Source organism: Thunnus maccoyii, chromosome 2 (assembly GCF_910596095.1).
Source record: "Thunnus maccoyii chromosome 2, fThuMac1.1, whole genome shotgun sequence".
NCBI classification, from domain to species: Eukaryota; Metazoa; Chordata; class Actinopteri; order Scombriformes; family Scombridae; genus Thunnus; species Thunnus maccoyii.
The window spans coordinates 1051275-1068917 of NC_056534.1; the positions used below are offsets into that span (position 1 = coordinate 1051275).

General features: G+C 39.2%; 1 pseudogene; it reads right to left on the bottom strand.

Moving 5' to 3' along the window:
• Nucleotides 1–398: 398 nt before the first annotated feature.
• Nucleotides 399–17643, bottom strand: part of LOC121912557 — a 28058-nt pseudogene continuing 10813 nt past the window's right edge.

Consider the following 17643-nt stretch of genomic DNA (forward strand, 5'->3'; position numbering starts at 1 on the left):
AACTAGTGTGAAAGCAAACATCAATGTCCTGTACAAGGGCTTTCTCCCACTCAGTCCAGTTTAACAAACAGGGAAAAAGTCTGAGGGCATGAGGTGGGCTGGTGAATAATGGCAACTAAGGAACACAGAGCCAAACTGTGACAGGATCATGACACATGCATGTGTGTGGAACCTGATTGTAGTGGATATACATTTCAGATTGCAAAGTAAAAAAGAAAAGAAAACTAAAATCTTAAAAACATATTTGGTGTCTCACAGCACTTAAAATCACAGACACACATGTATGTATGGACACACACTGCATTGACCAAAGCAAAAAAAGTTGGAGGATGGATGATTCCTGTTAGAGTTTGGATGAGATTTTTGAATGATTAATATGACTAATTAAGTTTGTCATCAGTGTGAGTGTTTCCCTACACAGGACGAGACTCTCCCTCCTACAGTGAACACAGAGACACTGAAGAACCAGCCCACCAGAACCTAAACCCAGGATACAGAGGTTCAGTGAATGTGGTGTTGAAGGTGTGGAGGTGGATCAGTGCGTCAGAGGATATTCTGTAGAAAGACAGAGTGCCAGCAGGACAGTCCACATTCACTGCTACTCTGTTAGAGACAGAGGAGGAGGAGAAAGAGGAGGAGGAGGGGAGGACTGTTCTTCTGTTTTTATGCCAGATTGAGTAACAATCATGAGAGCAGCTCAGACTCCAGGACTGATCATTCCCTCCAAGCTTTCTTCTTAATCCTCTGTATGTCACAGCTATATCAACCTCTCCTTCCCACTCGACCTCCCAGTAACAGCGACAGACCAGTTGTACACAGCAGCTGTTGACAGTACTCAAACCTTTCTGGATGCTCAGGGTATGGCTGCTTCTCTCTCACCCGTGTCACCTTTCTGTTGTTGTCAGACAGTTTGAGCCTTATGTTCACTGTGTTTGTGTCCAGTGTGAGTTCACAAACATCTGATGAAGAGAACAAGACACAATACAGCAGCAGTTTATCACCTAACACACTTGATGCTTTATTTGCTGCTTTATCAACAGACTGACTGAGTGAGATAAAAACTTAATGACTCATCTTTTTGGATCTTCTTTCAATCCATTAATTGAATGCAGAAAAACAAGCTTTTTTATTTAAACTACTTTAACATGTATTGCCTTGTTTTCATGAACACACACTTACACTTCCTCACACCAGGTTTCAACCTCTGCTCTCCACCATGTTCTACCCTGGAAGGAGTCAGAATGAACCTTCAGATTCATAAATACTTATTTTAACACTTTAATATCCTAAAATTAAAGGTGTAATAGAAACAAAAACTTTATTTTTACACCTATTTCCACTTTTATTCAAATACAAACACAAATATAAATAATTTTGCTGCCTCAACAAATATAGATACAAATACAAATAATGGGCTCTCCGCACATCCCTACACACTACATGTTAGGGTGTTACATGGTTTTGGGGCATACACTGATTACATAACTTGCCCACTGCCCCCGCCATTGTTTTGCGTTTTTTTATAGAAATAAAACCCATTCAATTCATTTTTGCATATTAGCTCTCTTAGCGCAGCAGTCATGCTCTTGTTTGTCCCTGCATCTGTGCACCACAGCCTCACTGTCACACACATGCTCTCTCTCTTGACCGCACACTCACTATGCACTGAGCTATTCCAACTTGTATAACAAATTATAGTTTAGAAAACATCTTAACACATATTTGAAAAACTTCTCTGATGCTTATGTCCAGTGGGGAGGTCAACTGAGGCCCAATGGACTGCTGGGCTTGCAATACATTGGCAGAAACTCTGCTGGTCTGATATTAGTTTGCAGGTCACTCTCAGTGGGGACAGGGCCTCTCAGCACATCAGTTAGTGTGACAGATAAACTGTGTGATCTCTTGTTGTCTGTTCATACCTGAGAGTGTCCAGTCTCCAGTGTGGATCCTCCAGTCCAGCAGACAGCAGCTTCACTCCTGAGTCTCCTGGATGATTGTAGCTTAGTCCAGCTCTCTCAGATGGGTGGGGTTGGATCTCAGAGCTGAGGCCAGAGAAGTACAGCCTTCCACTGTGACCAGACAGCCTGACAGCCTAGAGACAGACAGACAGACGGACACATACACACACACACACACACACACACACACACACACACACACACACACACACACACACACACACACACACACACACATCAATTCCTGCAGAATTACAGAATATAATGAAATTTCTTCAGTCATTTCTAGATTTATTTTTGCAGAGAATCAGTACTACAGTATATCCTTCAGATGTTCAGAATCTTCACTGACAATAATCTGTATGTTCAGCAATTTTTAAAAAGCCATTTATTAAACTGAAATTGAATCAGACCTGAGAGTTTCCATTGTACAGTGTGGATTCTCAAGTCCAGCAGAGAGTAGCTTCACTCCTGAATCCTGCAAGTCATTGTTACTCAGATCCAGCTCTCTCAGACTAGAGGACTGGGAGCTGAGAGTATCTTTTTCTCTCACTAACTCTCCTTCTGTGAGAGCTTTAAACTCTATGTGAAAAAACAGCCCTTTCAATCATTTGAATGGGGCAGCATGTTGTGCAATGAGGGTGCCATCACAAAGAGCTCAGCAAAACACTGCTGTGGTCATTCAGCAAAAAAGTTGAACTGGGCTCAAGTTTTGTCACAATGCAATGTCATCCAGCGAAGTGCTGGATGGACTAATCACTTAAATCCAAGCACACGTTCATAGTGGACTTTATAATGTGATACTATACTATGTGAATATGTGAAACTATATTTTAGGTTGTATTTGCATTTTCATAATGCAAATAACTCAGTTTAAATGAAAACTACAAGCCTTTCAGCCCACGACTTTTCCTAAATATGTGTTTTTGATGTTTTTTGAAGCCTAGAAGGTGATCAAATAAAACCTACAAGATTTCTGAGCATTTATACCTCTGACTGCATTTACTATATATCACATTATTACAAAATTAACTAAGTTTTTCCCCCTCTTGTACTTATTTGTCCATTTGGACGGGAGACATGCAGCAGTAAATAAATCAATGCGAATTATGAAAAAATGACACAGAAAAACAAAAAATTGTACATTGGCACAGGACATTGAAAATTTCCAGTAACTTCATCAAACAAATGCATTATTGATGTACTTGTGAACACATTATGGTCTTCGGGTGACAAGTCTTTATATTGTCATGATTTTACAGCCTCTGTCAATTAGAGCCAGTCAACACGCAGGGGGGAGTCCCTCCTGATGTGTGGCGTGTTTTTCCAGGGGGAATCCCAGGCCTCCTTCAGTCTTTGGCTGAGGTATTAGGTCTTTCATTGCGTGTAAAATAATGTTAACTCATCTGAGGCACTGGATAAGAGGTTTCAGGATCTGGACAGTAGGTTTACTTTGTTATTTTCATACGTCTATTATTTTGGCACCACACGGTAATTTGAATGTCTAGTTGGTCTTATGGGTGGCTGCTAGAGTGTATTACATTTTGACAGGTAAGATTAGTGCCACCAGTTAGGTATTTATTTAGTTTCTGTCAGCTGTTTTTCAGCTTTAGTGAGTCAGTGGGAATCTGTTGGGTTATGAAGTGTTTTGTTTTATTTATTTAATGATTTGGTGCCACCGGCAGCCCCTCCCTTTGATCCTCGCCTCACTTGACTCCTTTCTCTTTATTTACCTTTTGAGCAGAAAGCTCGTAAATTTTTAATATTTGAGGTACAATAAATGGCAGTGCTTGCCTGACTAATTCTGCATGTTGCTACCCTTATTCCTAGACACCTGCAGGCAGGGTTGTAACAACATGAACAATTACATTACATTTACTGTTGCAGCGCCTGCAGGGAGTGCTAAAATGCTGGCGGTACCAGTGTTAAATGACATGCTCCCACCAACACAGCCCTTACATTGTTTTAACTCAGGGCTGTTTTCAGTCTGAACGCTACCTTAGTCTACTTGTCTATTTGCCTGTAACTTTCTTACCAAGGTTTTTCTCTTCAAAGAATGATGTTCTGTGAACAACACATCCATTCCTTTCAGAATAAGAAAACTAAAGCTTATGGTGTTAACATGATTTCAGCATTTAGGCAAGCAAAGGATTTATGCAGATCAAGCTATTCTCCATTCATTTCAGATATTTTGGTTAAAAAGGCGCTTTCAGCTGTTTACATTGTTCCCAATGTTTCCTTGAACCTCCTCATCTCTCTCACTCTCTTCATGCTGAGTTGAATAAAATGCAGACTACAAGACTTTGAAAATCACAAACGAGGAATGTTTAAAATCAACTTTTATCTTCAGAAATCAGACAGAATGAGTGCTCCCCACAAATATCTCGGGGGAAACTCATTTAACTACTAACTTATTGTATTTGCCTCAGTATTCCAGTGAGCCATCTTTGATATCAACACCTTCTTCTCTGATCAGAGCTGCTGAACCTGCTGCTCTTTCTCACTCAGTTTCAGAGGCATGTGTATATTTTGGGCATCTTTGATACATCTTATTATGTTGCTCCATCTTCCTTTCATTTCCATTGAAGCCCATTTAGTTATTCCTGTTCCGTTAATAATATTATAAGACTGGTGGCTGTGTGCTGCACTATTTATGTGTGTGTATATTGTATCTCCACTCCTTCCTTGACTCCCACACCTAAATGGGTGGGTGGAGAATGATAGGGACTATGAGGACAGGTGAGGTGAGTGACTGGCTGCCATGGGAAGTAGACAGAATGTGCAAGACAAATTACACCGAGCCATTAAACTGAGGACCATTAAAGCCATTTAAGCTATTAGCCCCACCCCCATCCCCCCACCCCACCCAACCCTCACTCAATATGCTGCAGTTTCGGTGTTCTTAACTTAGGAAATTATTCCTATCCCAAAAAATATTTAGGAGAGCTCCAGAGGAGTTCTCACCTGTTAACAATGTGAAAACCACACCAACAAATACAAATTACAGCAGCTTTACCTTCACTCTGACTGCTGTCAGTGGAAAGTTCAGGAAGAGGATGAAGAGGACGAGTCTGAGAGGAAAAAGGTCCTTTGTTCTCTGAAGCCTCCCGATCATCACTGACATCTACTGAGAGAAAGATCATCAGTAATCAGTAAAATATAATAATGTGCAATTTAATTATGACAATGATGTAACAGCACTTTTGTCAATAAAGCTGCTTCGAATGGAGAATTGCTCCATCAGAGGGGAAGTGAAGACTTTTTTACTGATAGTGAAAGCAGAGCTGTTTGTATTAATCATGGTGGACAGATGAAGGTCGTCTGTGTGAATGTGGAAGTTCTTCAGTATTAAAACAAATAAATAACATGAACGTAGCATTTCTGTCCAACCTCTGCAGTCTGGATGTGACAGATGGCATCTTGTGTGTTAATATCTTGTTGCATAAGATAGTTGCAGTATCAAAATTCACGTCTCACCCAGCAGTGATATCATGTTTCTCTCTTCCTGTGACTGACCTTCCGGTCCTGAGCTGCTGTCTGATAAACTCTGCAGCAGATCATTCCTGTTGATCTTCTTTAAAAGCTTCTTGGTCACCTCCACAGCTCCAGGAAGTTGGTAGGTCTGCACCATCAGATCCACAGTGTCCCGTCTCTCTGCCTTCTCCAGCTGGGATGCTTTGATGGCTTGGTGGCCTTCCAGACTCTCATCCTTTAGGAATCACTTGAAGTCCTCAAATTCTTTCTCTATCAAATCCTCCAGAGTGTTCAACAGGTCCTCCTTCATCTTCATTTCTCCCTGTAAAAATCACAGAATATTTTGAATGACATTCCATTTCCACAAACACTAGTCCACAGCCATATTTTCTATTGTGCCCCCATGGTCATCTCTCAACATAAGTATATATATACTGTCTGTATGTATGTTTGTATGGGGCCAGAACAGTGAGATTTACATTTTGGCATCGGAAATAAAATTTAGCATTCAAAACAAAGCTGAACTGAAAAAGAAAACTTTGGCATTGAAACATTTGTACTGAAAAACATTGTATTGGCACTGAAAAAAAATTCCACTGAAAAATAAAATACAGACATTAAAAAATTACAATCTTAAAATATTATTATCTCATTTTATTTTGATATTTTTTGGATTAAGATGTGTTTTTCAATGTCAATCTTCAGATTTTGTCTTCATGTCTGTCTTTTTTCAGTGACAGATTCAGTGTCACTGGTTTTCAGTTTCATCTTTCTGTCACCGTTATGACATAGAGAGGAGGGCCCTTACTGGGCCTATGTTACCCAGTGTGCCTTGCAGTGCAACGAAGATTAGATACCCAAGTGTGATGGCATCATGGTATCTCATGGATATCTCACTTTATTAAGATTAAATTTTTTTTCAGGTGAGAAAGTAACCATGTAGATTCCAAATATGTGGTCAGTTAATCCAAATAAGCCAGTAAGTAAGTAAGTCAGTAAGTCAGTCATTTCATCTGCTAGCAGCCCGAGTCCTGCGTCATCTTGGGGATGACATGATCGGATGAACTGATCTGTGCAGCTCTTTGGTGATTCACCGCTGGTTCTAATGTTTCCGCAGCATTTTGATATATGATATACAGTACAGACCAAAAGTTTGGACACACCTTCTCATTCAAAGAGTTTTCTTTATTTTCATGACTATGAAAATTGTAGATTCACACTGAAGGCATCAAAACTATGAATTAACACATGTGGAATTATATACTTAACAAAAAAGTGTGAAACAACTGAAAATATGTCTTATATTCTAGTTTCTTCAAAGTAGCCACCTTTTGCTTTGATTACTGCTTCGCACACTCTTGGCATTCTCTTGATGAGCTTCAAGAGGTAGTCACCTGAAATGGTCTTCCAACAGTCTTGAAGGAGTTCCCAGAGATGCTTAGCACTTGTTGGCCCTTTTGCCTTCACTCTGCGGTCCAGCTCACCCCGAACCATCTCGATTGGGTTCAGGTCTGGTGACTGTGGAGGCCAGGTCATCTGGCGCAGCACCCCATCACTCTCCTTCTTGGTCAAATAGCCCTTACAAAGCCTGGAGGTGTGTTTGGGGTCATTTTCCTGTTGAAAACTAAATGATGGTCCAACTAAACGCAAACCGGATGGAATAGCATGCCGCTGCAAGATGCTGTGGTAGCCATGCTGGTTCAGTATGCCTTCAATTTGGAATAAATCCCCAACAGTGTCACCAGCAAAGCACCCCCACACCATCACACCTCCTCCTCCATGCTTCACGGTGGGAACCAGGCATGTAGAGTCCATCCATTCACCTTTTCTGCGTCACACAAAGACACGGTGGTTGGAACCAAAGATCTCAAATTTGGACTCATCAGACCAAAGCACAGATTTCCACTGGTTTAATGTCCATTCCTTGTGTTCTTTAGCCCAAACAAGTCTCTTCTGCTTGTTGCCTGTCCTTAGCAGTGGTTTCCTAGCAGCTATTCTACCATGAAGGCCTGATTCACACAGTCTCCTCTTAACAGTTGTTCTAGAGATGTGTCTGCTGCTAGAACTCTGTGTGGCATTGACCTGGTCTCTAATCTGAGCTGCTGTTAACCTGCGATGTCTGAGGCTGGTGACTCGGATGAACTTATCCTCCGCAGCAGAGGTGACTCTTGGTCTTCCTTTCCTGGGGCGGTCCTCATGTGAGCCAGTTTCTTTGTACCGCTTGATGGTTTTTGCAACTGCACTTGGGGACACTTTCAAAGTTTTCCCAATTTTTCGGACTGACTGACCTTCAGTTCTTAAAGTAATGATGGCCACTCGTTTTTCTTTACTTAGCTGCTTTTTTCTTGCCATAATACAAATCCTAACAGTCTATTCAGTAGGACTATCAGCTGTGTATCCACCTGACTTCTGCACAACACAACTGATGGTCCCAACCCCATTTATAAGGCAAGAAATCCCACTTATTAAACCTGACAGGGCACACCTGTGAAGTGAAAACCATTTCAGGTGACTACCTCTTGAAGCTCATCAAGAGAATGCAGAGTGTGTGCAAAGCAGTAATCAGAGCAAAAGGTGGCTACTTTGAAGAAACTAGAATATAAGGCGTATTTTCAGTTGTTTTGCACTTTTTTGTTAAGTACATATTTCCACATGTGTTAATTCATAGTTTTGATGCCTTCAGTGTGAATCTACAATGTCAATAGTCATGAAAAGAAAGGAAACTCATTGAATGAGAAGGTGTGTCCAAACTTTTGGTCTGTACTGTAATTCCTCTTGGAAGATAAATGTTGGCGTCACAGATGAATTATAGGTGCCTCGTTAGTATGAAAGTAAACTGAAGCTTCATGTTATTTCAGGAGAGAACAGCAGCGCTGCCTATGGGGCTCTATGTGTACTGATATCACCACATTTACAGAAATATAAATGTATTAAAATAGGTCAGTCTATATTAAATTTGGTTTTATTTTATTAAGTGTCTTCTCATCCTCAGAAGTTTGTAATCCTGAGTTGAACTTGTCCAGTTCTCAACACACTGGCGCCAGAATAGGGGGGACAATGAGACTTTTTGCCCCCCCCTCTATCAGGTGTTATGGTAATAAAGTGGTAACATCTAAAGACCTTTACAAGTAAAAGTCCTGATGAAAAACACTACTACAGTAAAAGTACATAAGTATTATGAGCTTGATGTAGTTGAAGTATTGCAGTAAAATAGTGGTTTGGTCCCTCTAACTGATATATTATTATATATGACATCATTAGATCATTAATACTGAAGCATCAGTGTTAGAGCAGCATGTTACTGTTGTAGCTGTTGGAGGTGGAGCGCTATATGTTTAATCTCTGATCCTGCCTGGTTCCCTTCTGGATTCTGCTGACTGCTGCTTGTTATCAACCTCTGCCTTGAATAAAAACACATTTAAAAAAAAACAACTTTTATCTTACCTACTCTGTTGCTGAGTCTTGCTTTTGAGTCTAAACATCACCTACCAGAAACATTGGAAAATCATAAATGTATTGCACATGGATGGATCACTGAGGCAATAGAAATGATTAAGTTAGAAAAGGCACCCAGCTAGCATGGAACATTCCCATAACACTGGCTAATATTACCTACAAGATCTAATAATGGTTTAAAGAAAGTGATTTAATCTAATGTTCAAATACCGTTTTAAGAATGTTTATCAATTCAAATAATCAAACTTTAAATGCTAACTAAGACATAATGTTTTAATTACAACATTCTGAGGATGTTTTAGGGACATTGTTGATGTAACAGATTATAAAATGTTCTTTTATAAAACATTCCCACAATGTTACATGATAACAAAGAAATAACATTCTCAAAGCAACATTCTAAAAGTGTTTTCAGGATGTTATTCAGGCCCGAGACAGACAGAATAGGGTGTTTGTGCCAGAGTGCTTTACAACAAACAGAATTGAGCAGAGGTTATTGTAAAACAGAGGTTCTTAAATATATACAAACATTGCCGTGATCAGATCAGCTCAGATGTGTATCCTCATCATTAGTCCCTCAGATCAGAGATCTGTACACGAAGCATATCTTTTTGTTACCTAGCTTCACCGAACCTAACACTGGCCATCCAGATAACCAGTACTATGATACTGGCTATGAACCTGGTCATTCAACTCCTTCCTTATCCAGCTATGACCATATTCATGTGAAAAAGGCAGGGTTGTCAAGTACCTGCGGTAAACTTCTTTTTCAATGAAGTTAAATGTAAACAATAGCCAGTAATCATACAACAGGATAAGAAGATGTAAAAACACTAGAAATAATTTCCACATATTAAAAGTAGACTAAGGCTTAAAATATGTGTAGGATGATGGAGAAACCATTCTGTCACTCCAGGGAGAAAATCAACTTAAACAATTAAAAGGCAGCTTTCCTTACCGCTGTCACCAAGTGCTTGCTCATGGGGGTATTGTTGAGTCTCTGCTCTATGCGAAAAGTGCTCTAAGATGACTTTTGTTGTGATTTGGCACCATATAAATAAAAATTGATTGATTGATTGACAAGAGTGAAAACCCACACCCGTGTCACCCTCTAATTGTGATCCCTACAAATTCTTAATCTGATCTGCACTTGCACACACACAGGCATCACACACATGTACCCAACAAACATATCAAACACATGCACATTAGACCTCTCCAAGCCCCCCTCTAATCTATCTTCACCCCCACTTTCTTCTTTTTTTTTTCTTTTTTGCCTTGAATTTTGCCTTGATCAGTCTGTTTTGCCTTCATCTACAGTTTTGCTTATATTTTTACTTTAACATAGTGTCCTATAGCATTGTCTATCTGAAAAATATGACAACTATTAATATCTATATTATCTGTTCATACATTATGTACTGTCATTCCATGTTGATAAATATTATTATTATCATCATCTTTATGCCATTATAGAAACTGTTATTAGGTGAGTTAGTACACCGGCCAGTATTGATATAAAGTTAAGAATGACAGGATATATAAATATTATTATACTGAATAAATATGTTTATAGAATGATGATTATGATATTGATTACTGTAGATAACTTATGTAACATTGGACAATAATTGTGTGGACTATTACATGGACTAAAAATGTGATACTATCACTTATTCACTTATCACTCTTCATTAATAAATGTCTGTTGGTTTATTTTTTCTTTTTTTCTTTTTTTTCTCTTTTTTTCCTCCCTGCCTCTTGCCATGGAATCAAGAAGTATCAAGTATCATTTATCATTTCTTCTTCTTTGTTTGTTTATTTCAAAGTTTAAAATGTTTATTACTCTAAAATAGATGTGTTTATTTATTCATTTAATTGTTGTGTGTATGCAGATATTGCTACTCCCTTTCTTTTTTTCTGGATCCAGTTTATTTGTAAACTTTTTTTTTCATATAAGTAAGACTAGACTAATAAGGAGACAAGAATATAGTGGATAGCCGAGGTAGAGGACAGAGCATAAGCCATATGGGATAGCACTGTGCAAATGACAAACGTGTGTCAAGGCCAACTCCCTGACTCCATAGCACTAAAGACTTAGGTGAGTGTCAGCATCTAGGCCCAATCCCTGACTACATGACACACAAACAGGAAGGAAACAAACCCTTTCCATTAAACAAACTGGATACAAAGGATGAACCTAGAGTGCAGAATCTTAATGTGCATTAACAAAACCAAAAGGTAGTCCACACAACTAAACTGGGCCTTCCTCACTCTAGGCTCATAAATACAAGTACTAACTAATACTAACTAAGCTCAACCTTGATCTTCAGGAAGCTAGTGATGAGGGGTATTTATTCACTGTAAACCAGTGGGTCCAATAAGCACCTGCTATGCAGTTACTTCCAGAAAGCCACAAACATGATCCTGAGCATATAGCTCTACCCACTTTCACTGCCACTTTAAGAGGTCAAGCTGAAACAAACTCTGCCAGAGCCAAAATTTAGTGGGAAAAACTCCATTAACAATCGACACCTTAAACCAAAATGCACAATAGATAAGCACTTACCAAATTTCAACCGAACGAAACAAAAAAGGACAAAAGACTACATATTTGCTCTCCCCAAAAACAGAATAAAACTCATGTGATACTCAAATTGGTAACCAGGTAGGCAGACAAAGGACTAAGACAGAGGACTAAGTCTGTCTGGAGAAGGTCATCACATAACTCACCTGTTCTGTAACCACCATTATTCACAATAAAAAAAAAGTAAACATAAAAATTTAAAAAAAGAAAAAAAAAGACATGTATTTAACACTCACAGAGAAACAGTTGTCTTTTTCCTGACTGAGGTCTTGTTGATTGTTGATTCTCCTGCAGACTGAGAGAGCTGAATCTGAGGAGTCTTTATGAGCCGGTGAGCAGAGCTGAGAGACACAACATGAAGAATGATGAACACCTCAAACAGGAACTAAACCTTAACATTTCCTTATACGAGAAAAAAAGCATGGTTGGTTAAAAGCCGACCAGTATGTTGTGTCACTACACTCATGAAATGTGGGTGTGACTTTGGCCTATTTAAGTTTTTTTTTTCTCATCTGTTCAGTGACCACATCCTGTTACTGTAGCTGACACACAGACTGCTGCAACACATCTAAACAGCACAGAGACACTAAATGTATTCACCTGCATCGTATCAGGATGGAGACAAATATCTCAAACCATGGACACATAGAACCAAATCTGTCTGGATCGACACCACTAGAAAGAAAACACAGAAGTCTAAACTGAACAAATCTAAATGTAAGAGACAAACATCTAAGGCAGGTCAAAACATAGGCAGCAAACAATAATGATAGTAAATTTGATTTTAAGCACCTTTCAGATAAACCAAGGACACAATAATAATAATAATAATAATAATAATAATAATAATAATAATAATAATAATAATAATAATAATAATAATAATAATAATAATAATATTGTATGGGACATCAAGAGAATATTCACCTAAAACTGCAGATACCAAATCTTCAGTTAGATGGCAAATAGTACCAAATGATTTAACAGATTTTCAGTTGAACAGTCAGTGATACAGCACCCATCTCAGACCAAGCAGCCACAAGCCGAAATGAGGAAGTTAACCGCCCCTTCTCTCACTCAAAGAAAAGATAACACAGAGCAGCCATCTGCAGCTCAAAATGCTCACACTGTGTCAAAACTAGAAAGAAGAGGAAGCTTTATTCTAATTTAAAAACATATTGAGAATTCGGAGCATGACCTCAGAGTATCTACAATGAGAGTAGGGCAATTTGTTCCCGTAGACAATGCAGGAATATTGATTATTCCCGTCCGTCCACAATGCCCAGTAGATGATGATCACGATAGATAAATCCGAGATGCAGCAGGTGAGAGATTGCTCGAAAAAAGAGAAATGAGAGACATCAATACCCGGGACAGAGAGGACAGAATCTGTCTAAAGCAGCATATCCAGTCAGGCAGGATGTATATCGTCAGGGCAGGAATCAGCCTAGAGCATTCAAGCAGGGGAAATATCAACAATTAACTGATGAAAAATCTCAAAAACCCCCACAAACTCTGCAAGTTAGAAGTTACACTGAAGATAGAATGGGCAAATCTCCCACTAGATCAGAAAAAAAGCCATTCAGGAAGCGCAAAAAATCACTAGAGCTCCACAAGAGGCACAATCTTCAAAAAACTAGGAACGGTGAGCATCTCTAAAGATGAAAGACCCATCTTGTACAAAATAGCAACTAAAGCTTTTGAGGCAGAGTCACAGTTAAATACTAACATTAACGGTGAGGAATTTGTTTTGGACACAGGTGCTCATATCAGTTGTTTTCCTGAAGAAGAGTTAACTGGTAGACAAAAACACATAGGATTAGGAAATGCTCAACGTGGAGTACTCACAGGAGTCCAAGCAGAAAAAGCTTTAGTTTCCTTAAAAGATATAGATCATGGCGAACCTATACCATTTAAGTGGATGAAAGAAATTGATAATGATGCATTAAAATGTAAATTAGTGGAAGAAAGCAACACCCAATTCAAAGATAACTTAAAAGAAATTTTGGAGTTAATGAATCCCTCTTGTTTCAAAAATGACTCTGGCACACCATTCGAGGGGGCGTCCCCCCTCGACAACCACAACATCCGCTTCCTCCTGAGTGCATAGAAGCGTTGAGCAAGACGATTGAGGAACTAGGGAAACTAGATTTAATAACTCGCCTTGAAAATGCTGACACAAACACACCTATTATGGGAGTGAAAAAAACAGATGAAACCTGGAGATTGGTTCATATTTTTTTTGCTTTAAACTACTCTTGATTTGGCAAATGGTTTTTGGTCCATTCCAATGTGTCCAGCTTCAACAGCAAAAACTGCATTTACTTGGAAAAGGCACAGCTATGGATGGAAGAGACTAGTACAAGGTTTGTCTTCTGCACCCAATGTCATTCAATCTGTAGTAAAAGACATCTTAGAGGGGCTCCCCGTTAAGATCTACATTGATGATGTATATTTTACAAATGACAGTGAAGAGGAACATTTGGATCTACTGAAAAAAGTTATCATTTGCCTCATTGAAGCAGGTTTCAAAATATGTGAGATAGCTAAACATTTACTGAAATTTCTAGGATTTGATATAACAGAGACTGGAAAAGCAGTGACACCAGAGTACAAAGAAAGCATCAACCAGCTAAAAGATCTATCTACCCAAAAAGAAATAGAAGTCTGCCTAGGAAAGGGAGAATATGTAGCAAATCATGTGAGGGCCATTACATAAGCTAAAAGGAGCATTACAACAGGAAAAGGTTCTCACCGAACAACAACATTACTGCGTGGTACAAACTTAAAGATGCAATACTAAACGCTGTTGATCTTGAAAAAAGAATTCCAGAGAAAAATCTGATTGTAAAAACCCACTTAGAGATGATGATCTTTGATATATAAAAACCAAGGCTCAGAGCAAGCATGCATTATGTTCAGCTACACATTTAAACCTGCAGAAGAGAAGTTTACACCTCATGAAAAACCCTGACAGGAGTATACAGATATTATGGAGCTTTAAAAGAGTTAGCACAGGGAGCAACAATATTCATTTTTTCTCCGTTTCCCTCTTGCAGTACAGCTTCAAAATTCAAACTTGTAGACACAAACACACACACACACACACACACACACACATCACAGCCAACATTGACAATAATGTTCACATTATGATTACATTATGCCAGAATGACATTCATTAATTCTCTGTCTTATCAGTGTCCCTTGACTTGTTTGTGTTTGTATGGGCCATGTGGTCATGTGGTAAACACGGATCTGATCAAACAAAATAATATCATTGCTCAATCAATTCAACCTAAATTCCTGGGGACAGATGTCTTATAGGATCAGAAGATTAGTAAAAAATTAAAAATATTTTAACCTTCCAATACAGATAAACAAGAAAGAATGTGACTGTCTGGTTCAATATATCACTGGTTTATTTTCTAATAACATCTCATTTACAAAAACTAAGGAATCATATTTCTACAACATAAAATTATTGGCACATTTGTTTGAAAAAAACGTATGTACATGTGTGGAACCTCATTTTAGTGGATATACATACTTTTTTTAATTCTTTTATTATATGAAAACATTTTCAGACTGCAAAGTTTAAAAAAAGAAAACTAAAATCTTGAAAACATATTCTCATATCTCTCAGCATTTAAAATCATGGACACACATTGCATTCACCAAAACAAAAAAAATGGAGACTTAGACTCATAGATTTTGTATGAGATTTTTGTCTGAGTGGATTTATATGACTGATAAAAAATGTGTTTATCATCAGTGTGAGTGTTTCTCTACACAGGAGGAGACTCTTCCTCCTACAGTGAACACAGACACACTGAAGAACCAGACCAGAACCAGAACCCAGGATACAGAGGTTCAGTGAATGTGGTGTTGAAGGTGTGGAGGTGGATCAGTGTGTCGGAGGAGACTCTGTAGAAGGACAGAGTGCCAGCAGGATAGTTCACATACACTCCTACTCTGTTAGAGACAGAGGAGGAGGAGGAGGGGAGGTCTGTTCTTGTGTTATTGTGCCAGACAGAGTAATGACCACCATCAGAGCACCTCAGACTCCAGGACTGATTATTCCCTCCAAACCTGCAGTCAGTGCTGTTTTCTTTCCTTCTGATTCCTCTGTAACTCATTGATATAAGAACCTCTCCTCTCCACTTGACCTCCCAGTAACAGCGACCAGTCAGACCATCTCTACACAACAGCTGTTCCCAGTAGTCAAATCTCTCCAGATGATCAGGATATGGCTGCTCCCCTGTCACTGCTGTCACCTTCCTGTTGTTGTCAGACAGTTTGAGGTATTTGTTTACTGTGTTTGTGTCCAGTGTGAGTTCACAGGCATCTGATGAAGAGAACAAGACACAATACAGCAGTAAACTTTATAATAACTCATCTTTCTCTTTCAAACTGAGAATTGAATGCAGATAAACAAGCTTTTGATTTAAACTACTTTAACATGTGCTGCCTTGTTTTCATGAATCAAAGTGAACACATACTTACACTTCCTCACACCAGGTTTCAGTCTCTGCTCCCCACAATGATCCACCCTGCAGGAAAAAACAAAGATGAACCATCAGAAGTTTCAGCTGGATTTATAAACACATAAAAGCAGCTTCAGCATGTTTGGATTCTGTAAAGAGGCATCAGAGCTGACCGACCTCAGAGGTCTGCAGGGTTCAAACTGGATCACATCATCACTGATCACACTACCTGTTGCCTTATTCTCTTATTTAATTTAACTAATTCACTCTCAGAACAATTGGACGCTGCATCACTGGTTATTCTGGTTGATTTTGGGGATTTTTTCCAAGTGAAAAAACTTTTCTGCACATCGCTATGATATTGCCACTTTTCTGATTCTGCTTAGCTGCTCAGTTGCACTCTGGTCCCATGTACACTCATCATTTCAAGTCTTATATCTGGATAAAATCCGGATCAGGTTAATAAACTTTTGTTTACATTTAATCATATATATGTGTCTTTGTCCACCATATTAGAGATTGGAGTCTTGAAGCTTTAAAAACTGTTTCACAATTAACTGGTTTGTATCACACTGTACTGCTTAAAATTGTAACTATGTGTCATAACATTACCAAAGCTATATATGTGTGACGTATAAATGCGAAAGCATGACAGACAAAATGCTACAAGACATTATATTTTATTACACTTATTATAGAGATAATTACATCTAAACGTATTAGCTCTTTACTTGAAAGAATTACTAACCACAACCATGATAAATAAAATGTCAAACTATAAACTATCTTATATTGTTAAAGTAGTGTCCACCTCCTATCAAGGTTATCTTTTCTTTTCATTTGCCTAGTTGATTGGAAGGCTGCTGTTTTGGCTGACTGCTGGAGATTATCATGTAGTGCTGTGTGGCAGCAATTACTAAAATTAATTCAAATAAATGTTACCACATGGTACCACAGTCAAATGAGGAGAGCTAAGAGAGAGGGAGAGACAATGGAGGCAGCGGGGGAGAGCAAGTCATGGTGCAGGTGCCTCCTCTTCCTCTCCACCCAGCTGGCCGCCTCAGCGTCACTCATACTGTTGGTGTTTTGTGAGTATTTGTCCAGCTTGCGCTGAAGCTACTGCTGCTGCTTCTTCCAGCAGGGAAGCAGTAACAGCTCCTGTCTGACAGAGAAAGAGACTGCTGTAAATAGCAACACATTGTTGAGAACAGGGAAGCAGGCGCATGGCACGATTACCACTGGCTCAATGATGCGATGACGCCTGACCACGACCTGGGCCCGCACATTCAGGACTTTCCTGCCCATCTGGCTGGTAGGGTTATATTCTCCAAGGTGGACCTCATCTGTGGCTACAACCAGGTGCCCATTGATCTGTTGGATGTCTCTAAGACGGCAGTGAGCACAGTTCACCTGTTTGAGTTCCTGCGAATGCCATTCAGCCTCAAAAGCACCTCATAGACACAATGCTGAGGGACCTGCCTTTCCTATTCATCTATCTAGACAACATCCTTGCCGCCAGCACCTCCAGGTCGAAGTATATGTCTCACCTCTGTTATGGAATTTTCCATCTTTAGGGGTTACAAATTGGGTTACATTGGATCAAGTCTGGGCCTTGAGGTGACACTGTAATTCTTAAGCAGAAAGGAGACATTCTTTCCTCTCCTTGAGACTCCAGAACCCT